Raw genomic sequence first — 8,124 nt, 5'->3', positions numbered from 1 at the left:
TCCCCATTTGGTATATGATCCAGCAGTAAACAAATCTGTCACCCGCTGTTTAGAAAGAAATGGTCTGTAAATCAAAACAAGGATTTGATCAGAGTTGTTTTGAAAATGCCTGGTGTGTTTAAAGGCGGACGTTTGTAAACTCTGAATTCTCGACACCACAGATCCATAGCTCGAGCAAGGAGTTTTGGGCAGGATGCTGTGGCCACTGGTACACTTGTAGTGCTGCTACTTTCTGAAACAGCAGTTCTCTGCTTTGGATAATACAAGTGAGTCTATACTGCGAAACTTAGTACATGGTAATCAACACTAACTTCCCTGTATCTTAAATTCTTCAGAGGAGAAAGATATAAATAATTGCTACAGTCAAGATTCCAGGTTAAGTAATTCTGGGATACGTGCTGGAATGATACTTTCCTATTTTTAAATATATGGGAATTTTATATTGCATGTGAAAGAAGAATAGAACGGATTCCTTTTCTGTGACGGTGTAGAACTGGTGTTGCACAAATCCCATGGAAAATAACTAGATGCAGATACAATTTCTCCTTAATTAGCCTGAATTGAAGCAATGGAGGGGGGAAGACAGATCAACGCTACAGCAAGATGTTTTGGTATTAGGATTCTTGAATTACTTCAGTTGAGTCAAGAAGCAAATTATATCAGCACTTGATATTGAAAATAATCAGAACAGATATGTGAGATATCAGTACTACAGTCTTTTCAAAGCTTCACAGTATTCTGAACCACATCTGAGTCTGCAGCAGGGGGAAGAAAAGCTGAAGTGCTGACAAGCCAGGAAATACCTAGTATCAAGAAAAAGATCCAGTGTCCAACTGAAAGAGTATGTTAACTCACACGATATAGATTGTGAAACGCCAAGAGAAAATCTGGTCCCCTCACAGTTTAGAAAAAGGACTAAATAAGAGCAGCTGTGCGGGCAAATACTTCTCCCATACTTTGGCATTAAATTGTTAGCTGATCTTTATCAGTTTTAACAAAAGAAATCTTTCAGAAGTTAGATAAGGCCTGGGAAATAGCAGCCAAGGGATATTTTCTGTCAGTTTGTTAATCCAGTATCTTAAATCAAGTGGAGCTATTCATTGCTGGAATGCAACAGGACCCTTCTTTTTGGGGGTTGTTCCATTTTGTGACTCTCCTGTTTACCCTACCCCAACTCCCTGTAGCTCTACAATGTCTCTCTTGCCCCAGCTATGACTGAGGAGATTTAATAAGGCAAGTACAAAACATGCAATTAAGTCTCATTACATGAGCTCATTCTGGGGAAAAAAAAAGCGGAATCTTGGAAACAGAGTTCTCTAGAGAGCAACAGCAATTTTAAATGGCAGAAAGCAAAACAGCGTGATCCGCATGGCATTATAGCTGTGTTGCCAGGGAAAGCCTGTGCCCGGTTAAACCACAAGACAGAAGGCAACCCACAGGAAATCACAGGATGCCTATCTTATTTCACAGCTGGATGGATGCTGCTCAGCACGGTTTTCAATTACAGAGGTGCTGGGGCAAGAGCTGTGGAATTTAAAGTTTTGCGTGAGACATACAGATGAAAGTCGCGTCGTCCTTTAGTTATCATTGTGGTGTAGCGGGGTCATAGGGATGTCCCTGCGTGCACACTCAGTGCACTAAACTCGTTAACTCCCTGGGTGGTCCAAGAACTCCTCAGCCAGTCCCTGCACAGAAGAGACACTCAACTGAGCAAAGACACCTTGTCTTTGACAGACCCAGCTCCTCACCACCTCCACAACAAAGGATTTGACTAACCTTTGTGGGAGATCTTCAGGTGGGGATTTCAGACAGTCCTAAGAATTCCTCTCAGGCAGCTCCTTCTGTGCCAAGACAAATTTCTACATCTAACTGTGTCATTTAACATCCTGGGTGAAGAACCTGGCCCTTCTAGAGGCTCCTGGTGGTTCCTGCTGCAGAACTGACCAGATTGCACATGGATAAGATGCTTGTAAACGGTCTGTAGAAACTGTTCCTGTAGATGCAGAAATGGGCACACAGGACAGTAATTTTGTACATAGTAAATACAATAAGATGTTTTATTTTAAAATAACCTATAGCAATGGATGATGTATGTGCTGAAGTAGTCGCACAGGATCAGAGGCCAGGTGGGATGGGGGAACTGAGCAGAGAAGTGTTTAAGGGAGTCTGGTCTGATCCAGCGACTCAGGTCACTACCCAGGCTGCAACCAGCCGGCCTGTTTGGAGAGCTGAACAATACCCTATGCCAAGGTCCCGATCATTATTTTTCTTAAACAAACACTCTGTCCATTTTTTATGCAATGTTGCTCAGCCAAAAAAGAATTCAGCCCTTCCATCCAAGAAACACACTGCATTTAACAATTAGTCTTTGTCTAGATAAGTCCCATGATTTTCAAAACAAATTAGTTAGCCCTGCTAGAAGTGATCTGTTCAGTATACGTTATATTAGAAAATTCATTGCTCTCCCTTGTTTGAAATATTAGAGAGGACTAAATGTTAACAGCTCGTTTTGCCTTGCCAGATTTTACCAAAATACAAATTTTGAAGCACTTGGCTTGTCATTTTTGTCACAGTAGTATTACAATAAATCTAACAATAGACCATAATTCAATTAGACTGCGATTCAGTACTATTAACCATTCTGCAGAACAGTGCACATAGTGCTGCTACTCGCAACTATTCCTTTTACAAAAAACCTCAGATGTAACATAAGCTGTGAAAGTCAGAGGGCAAAAATTTTCACTAGATGCCTTTTAAGATGAGACTAATATTTTTATCTCTCATAGCCACAAGATAATTGACTAATTATGTAGACACTGTTTGAACAGTATGTTTACTCCCTAAATATTAAGTGTGTGGTCACCTGAGTATTGTGCAATGAAAAACAAATTAAAATAGCTGCTACTTACCACCACCCTTAGCAGAGATACTGAACTGATCCTGTATATTCCCCTAGGCTCCCCCTTTGGGAGCCAAAAATCACCGTGGGTGCAAAGCTTATTTCCATGACATCAAGGGCCCACATCAATTGAGAAGACTGACTTATTTTAACTGTCCCAGTAGTATTCAGCTGATCATGTCTGAATTTATTAAGACCATTTAATAGCAAATTTAATCTCTGGTTTAATCTCAGGGCTTGCCTGAAAGATGAAATTGGGCCATTATATTTATAGTAAAAGTGTAAAACCTTGAATAAAGTGTATCGCTTGCTCTCTATACTGCATTGTTCTAATCCCTGCAAATATCTGCTGTCTGTGTATTTGCAGGACTGGAGCTAATCTGTTTATGATACTTACCACTTCTAATTATTAGGATCTCTAGGAGTTCTTTTCAGTAGAAGATTATTCATGGAAAGGTGGTTATTACAAGACAGAAGGTAGATATTGATGTGAAAGATCTATTTTTCTTTATTTGACCTTGAGAAACAGCCTGAACTCGCGGCTGCACCTTTTCCTCTATAAAATGGTGTTATTAATACTTTGAATTTTAAGAAGATAGTTGTAAGAGACAATTTATTAAAATCTGAATACGCTGTTAAGGATGACTATATAAAGGTGCACATTCTTATTCAGCAGATCTGCTCCCTGTAGGTATTTAATCACAGTTAGTATCCCACTTTAACAAAGTACTAGACCTCACATATACCCTCCTGCATGACTTCAACGAAGCCTTAATATGAGGCCAACATGCATTTAAACTGGTCCTACAACTGAAAAGTAATAAAAAAAAGAGGTCCTCCTTCTTCCATGGGATATTAGCCGCATCCCCCCAATTCCTCTTCTGCTGTGCCAGCACGAGAAATCGGTCCCTTGCTCAGTGACCCAGATGGGGTACCACTGATCTAGCTGAAAACCAAACTTTCAGCTGCATCGGTTCACTACAGGACTACAGAAATGCTTTTGTTCATATACCACAGTGTTTGTTGGGTGCAAGAACAAGCATTCAGGGAGAGAAGCACGGACTGCTTTTTGTGGGAACAATGACCTAAGTGCACATCAAATTGCAAGCTGAAGACGCATTCATTCATGTACCAGCCAGCCACAAACTAAAAAACCCTATTTGAACAATGTATTGCTGAGGGAAAATGACTGTTAGCAGGGCCTATGTCTGTAAGCCCAACACAGCAAAGAAAAAAGTGACATTCTAGTCACTTACACGACTTATCAGCTGAATTATTTATGCATATTATAATCAGGCAAGCTGGGTAAACTCATTCACGGTGACGAAGTAATACTGTCAGTAAGGGGATCAACTGAACACACACAGACTTTGTAACTCATATGTCACCTTTGAGATCGTTAGCACTGGTAATAGTGAAAAATAAACCTGCTAAAAAAAGAAGACAAGACTCCTGTCAGCCAAATCCATTCTTTGTTTGGCTGCCCAGAGAATGGCTCATTCAGCTGTTCTATCACAAGGGAGGAGCTGGAGCAGAGATGAGGAAAAGGGACTCTGGCCAGAGCCGCTGCTGAAAACGCAGAAGTAGAAACACTGTTCTAAACCCCGGGCAGACTCTACACAGCTCACAGAAGAATCCTTGCTATCATTTGAAATTAATACGGAATTATGATAGAAAAAAAGCAAAAGCTGTTTAAGTTCTGAAATTTTCTTTTTGTTTGTAACGCTAATACATACCGCTTGTTCCAAACCCAGTTTCTTGGTAGATCACTTTTTCACGTCTTCTACACACCTCTTCCTGAATTTATGTCTGCTCAGGGAGTGGTTAACTAATCAAGAAAAAAAGTGATTAATTACTGTAGGTATAGCCATCGTGAGAGAATTACCGTAGGTGTTCAGAAATTATATTAATGTTTTTGTCCCCCAAAGGAATAACAAAACTAGATCAGAGAAGATGGATGTAACTATACTTCCGAAGGGCCCTCAGCAAATTCTGTTCCCCCCCCCAACCCCAACTCTTTGCTCCAGCTAAAAGAAACTTCCTTTAGAATAACCATGCTAGAAGCAACTCAAGGAAAAGTCTGGCTTGGAATTTGAGCTGTTTCATGAGAAGTCATTCTTCACTGAATACATAAAGCGATCCAAAACTAAGATATAAAAAATGAGCTAGAGGACTTCCCCTCTGCCTCAAACATAATTCAGTACATTTAATCAAAATCACGGGGAATGCAGCATAAGCTTTTGAGAAAAAGACAATTAATGAGAACAGCTATATAAAGTCATTTCAAGGACACTTTTAGCTCAGTATCTTGCCTAAAATGGCAGTCAACAACAGATGCCTAAGGAAGAATGTCAGAATAAAACAGTCATATAATGCATCTTCCTTGGCAATTGCACACAGCTTCTGGCAGTGTGGTTCAGGGACTTTCTGAACCAGAGGTGATATCTTGGTATTTAATAACTGTTAACAGGCATATTCATGGAAAAAAAATCCAATAGTTTTGGACTAATCTAAAATTTTAGTGTCCTTAATATCCAGAGAGCTTCACAACTTAGATATACTTTAAGCCCTTTATTTTCTTCAAAGTACTTCTGTTTTCAATCTTCTAATTGATAATTTTGTTCAGCGCCCTCTAGGTCTTGTATTAGAAGACACATTCATTCTGTGTTCGCTTCTTCTGTGCCACTCATGACTTCATACATCTCTGTTGTACCCCTCCATAGCTACAGCCTGTTGAATTATTACCATCTATGTAAACAGTTCCTTACCTTTGCCAGTCTTTGTCACTCATCTATGTGCTTCTACTATTCTAAGAGCATGTTCCAAGTGACTCAAGCATATGGAAACAAGAAAGAAAGAAGTGTTCCAGAGCATAAAGATTTATAGACTTGAACATGTGGCAAAACCTGGTCTTCAGATGTCCCTGCTCATTGCAGGGGGTTTGGACTAGATGACCTTTAAAAGTCCCTTCCAACCCAAACTCTTCTGGGATTCTATGATTTAGCCAGCTGAAGAAGGACGAAGTCATGAGTCAGTGTTGTCCTACATTGAGCTCAGGTAAAAACATCTTGGCTTCCATATGGCCCATATACAGACTTTATTTTTCTCTCCCTCCCTGAAGACTGAGAGGCAGGGACCCCAGTGCTGCTGGCAAAAATCCAAAGGTGATGTAGGCAAAATGAAACGTAAATAACTTTTTAATGCACAGGTTGAAACTTCCATTAAGGTAAGGGCACCTTCCAATCAGCCCCTGCTGAAACTGCCAAATCTCTCACAAAGCCATTGTGGTGCGATACAGCACTCTGCCAGCTTTGAAGGCCAACAGCCTTAGAACCAAACAACGCGACTCAGGTTTTTTCCTTTTAATTTTACGTGCTGGCCTAAGTCACCAGAGTTACTAGCATTAACTCCCTAATTCCCTCTTAACTGTTTCCTGGAGCTACTCATCTCTGTGTGGGATTTTAGGGAGATTAATCTCTGCAGTAAGGTGAATCATGTGTCTAAAATTAGATAGGATGGCAAAGTCAAGGACTGAAGAGCAGTCATGTTATTCCTCATTAAGGCTCAAGTGCATTTGCAAAAGCATCTCAAACAGCTAAGATCTGCTTTCCCCACATATGCAAACCAATTGCAACACTTTCAGTAGTAACAATGGTATCGTTACACAAGGCTAATAAAAGTGGTCGAAACACTGCCGCGTTTGAGAAGGAAGGTCACAAGCAACTGGACCCAGCACTGACTGAACCAGTGCTGTACTTGGAGGGAGTGTTTGCTTCCTACTTGCAGTAGAGTCGTTCAGCACTAAAAAAACCCCTACACCAATACTTTGGCTATTGATCGCTCAAAATCAAACTTCCCATTCCTGGACATGATCACAGAGAAGCTAACAAAGCTCAGCTGTGGGATCATTTAATTAAAGCAAGGTTGGCTGTCAAAGCATGGTGAGGTATCTCACTTCATTGGCCATTAAGGACTCGATTTGGTGCCTAACCACAGTAGTCTAGGGCCAAAGTTTCCTATGCGTCCTCACCCTGCCATCTTAGAGGGTTTGGGGTCTGTTTCTTTCATTCCTGTGTTGTATCTTGCAGCCCTATCTGGGTGTTTTGTATACGCCAGGGCACTTCAGAGAGCGCTGAATGCTTCTGTAAGGCCCTAAGAGGTGGGTCACTGTGGAAAAACAACAACGCGTCACTCTTTTAAAATGGGAAGGTCACAGCAAATTTCCATATTTGTCTCCATCCCTTTATTCCCTTTTCTGGCCAGCCCCAACTTGGGGATGCCTTTGTTGGCTCTGTTGGCTTTGGCAGCCTGCTAGCCATCCTCACCGAAAAACAACACCAGCAAGTGGTGTCACCAAAATCAGGAATGAACTTAACACCAATGTAGTCTTAAGAAGCAGGCATTCTTTTATTCGGCCCAGGGGACGTGGGGGATCTCTCCACCTAATATATCCACTGAATGTGAGATTCACGGAGACTTGCATCCATAGAGAATATGCACGGTCATTACGTTTCCCCATTGCCATATTCATTACATTTCCAGAGCTCATTTCCATATTCACATCACCTTGGCACATGTACATTAAGGCTGTTAGGGGCTTCATGGCAGGTTTTGGGTGGTTCCTAGTGGTGTACGGTGGCTGGTTTGAGCTGATAATAAAGGAATCTGTGTGGATTGGGGAAGATAAATGCAGGAGCTTTTGCAACTCCCCCGTTTATTTTGCAACCTTGTATCGGCCCCTCCAGTCTCTTCGAGGTTGTGGGATTCTTCGCTGTTTGTTCTTCACAAGGAGTTACGTTTACCTATTTACCAGACCCTCAGTCCCTGGCTGTAACAGTGGGACACAGGGCAATGGATCCTCACCACCTCCCTGCCCTCAGAGGGGCGGGAAGAGTCCACACGGCAAAGGAAGGAAAAAAAGAGGGTCAAATCCAAAGAACAGTAAGCCTGGAGGGAGGGGAAAAAGGCCTGACAGAACCGAGCCTACAAACGACTGCGAGGGGCTTGTAGCCGCAGCTCGGCCACTCGCACAGGTGGAGCGTCACCTCCTCGACAAAGGGACGCTGGCACCACAGGCAGGGCCAGCGCAGGCCGCCCGCACCGGGAGCCCACGGAAGGTGAAACACCCGCCCCCGGGCGCCCGCGGGGGCCGAGACCCCAGTCTATAAAGCCGGTTCCTCGGGGACCAAGCCCCCAGCCTACAAGGCCGACTCCCCAGCTTCCCG

Source organism: Rissa tridactyla, chromosome 2 (genome assembly GCF_028500815.1).
Source record: "Rissa tridactyla isolate bRisTri1 chromosome 2, bRisTri1.patW.cur.20221130, whole genome shotgun sequence".
Taxonomy (NCBI): domain Eukaryota; kingdom Metazoa; phylum Chordata; class Aves; order Charadriiformes; family Laridae; genus Rissa; species Rissa tridactyla.
Note: the sequence above shows the minus strand (reverse complement) of the source record.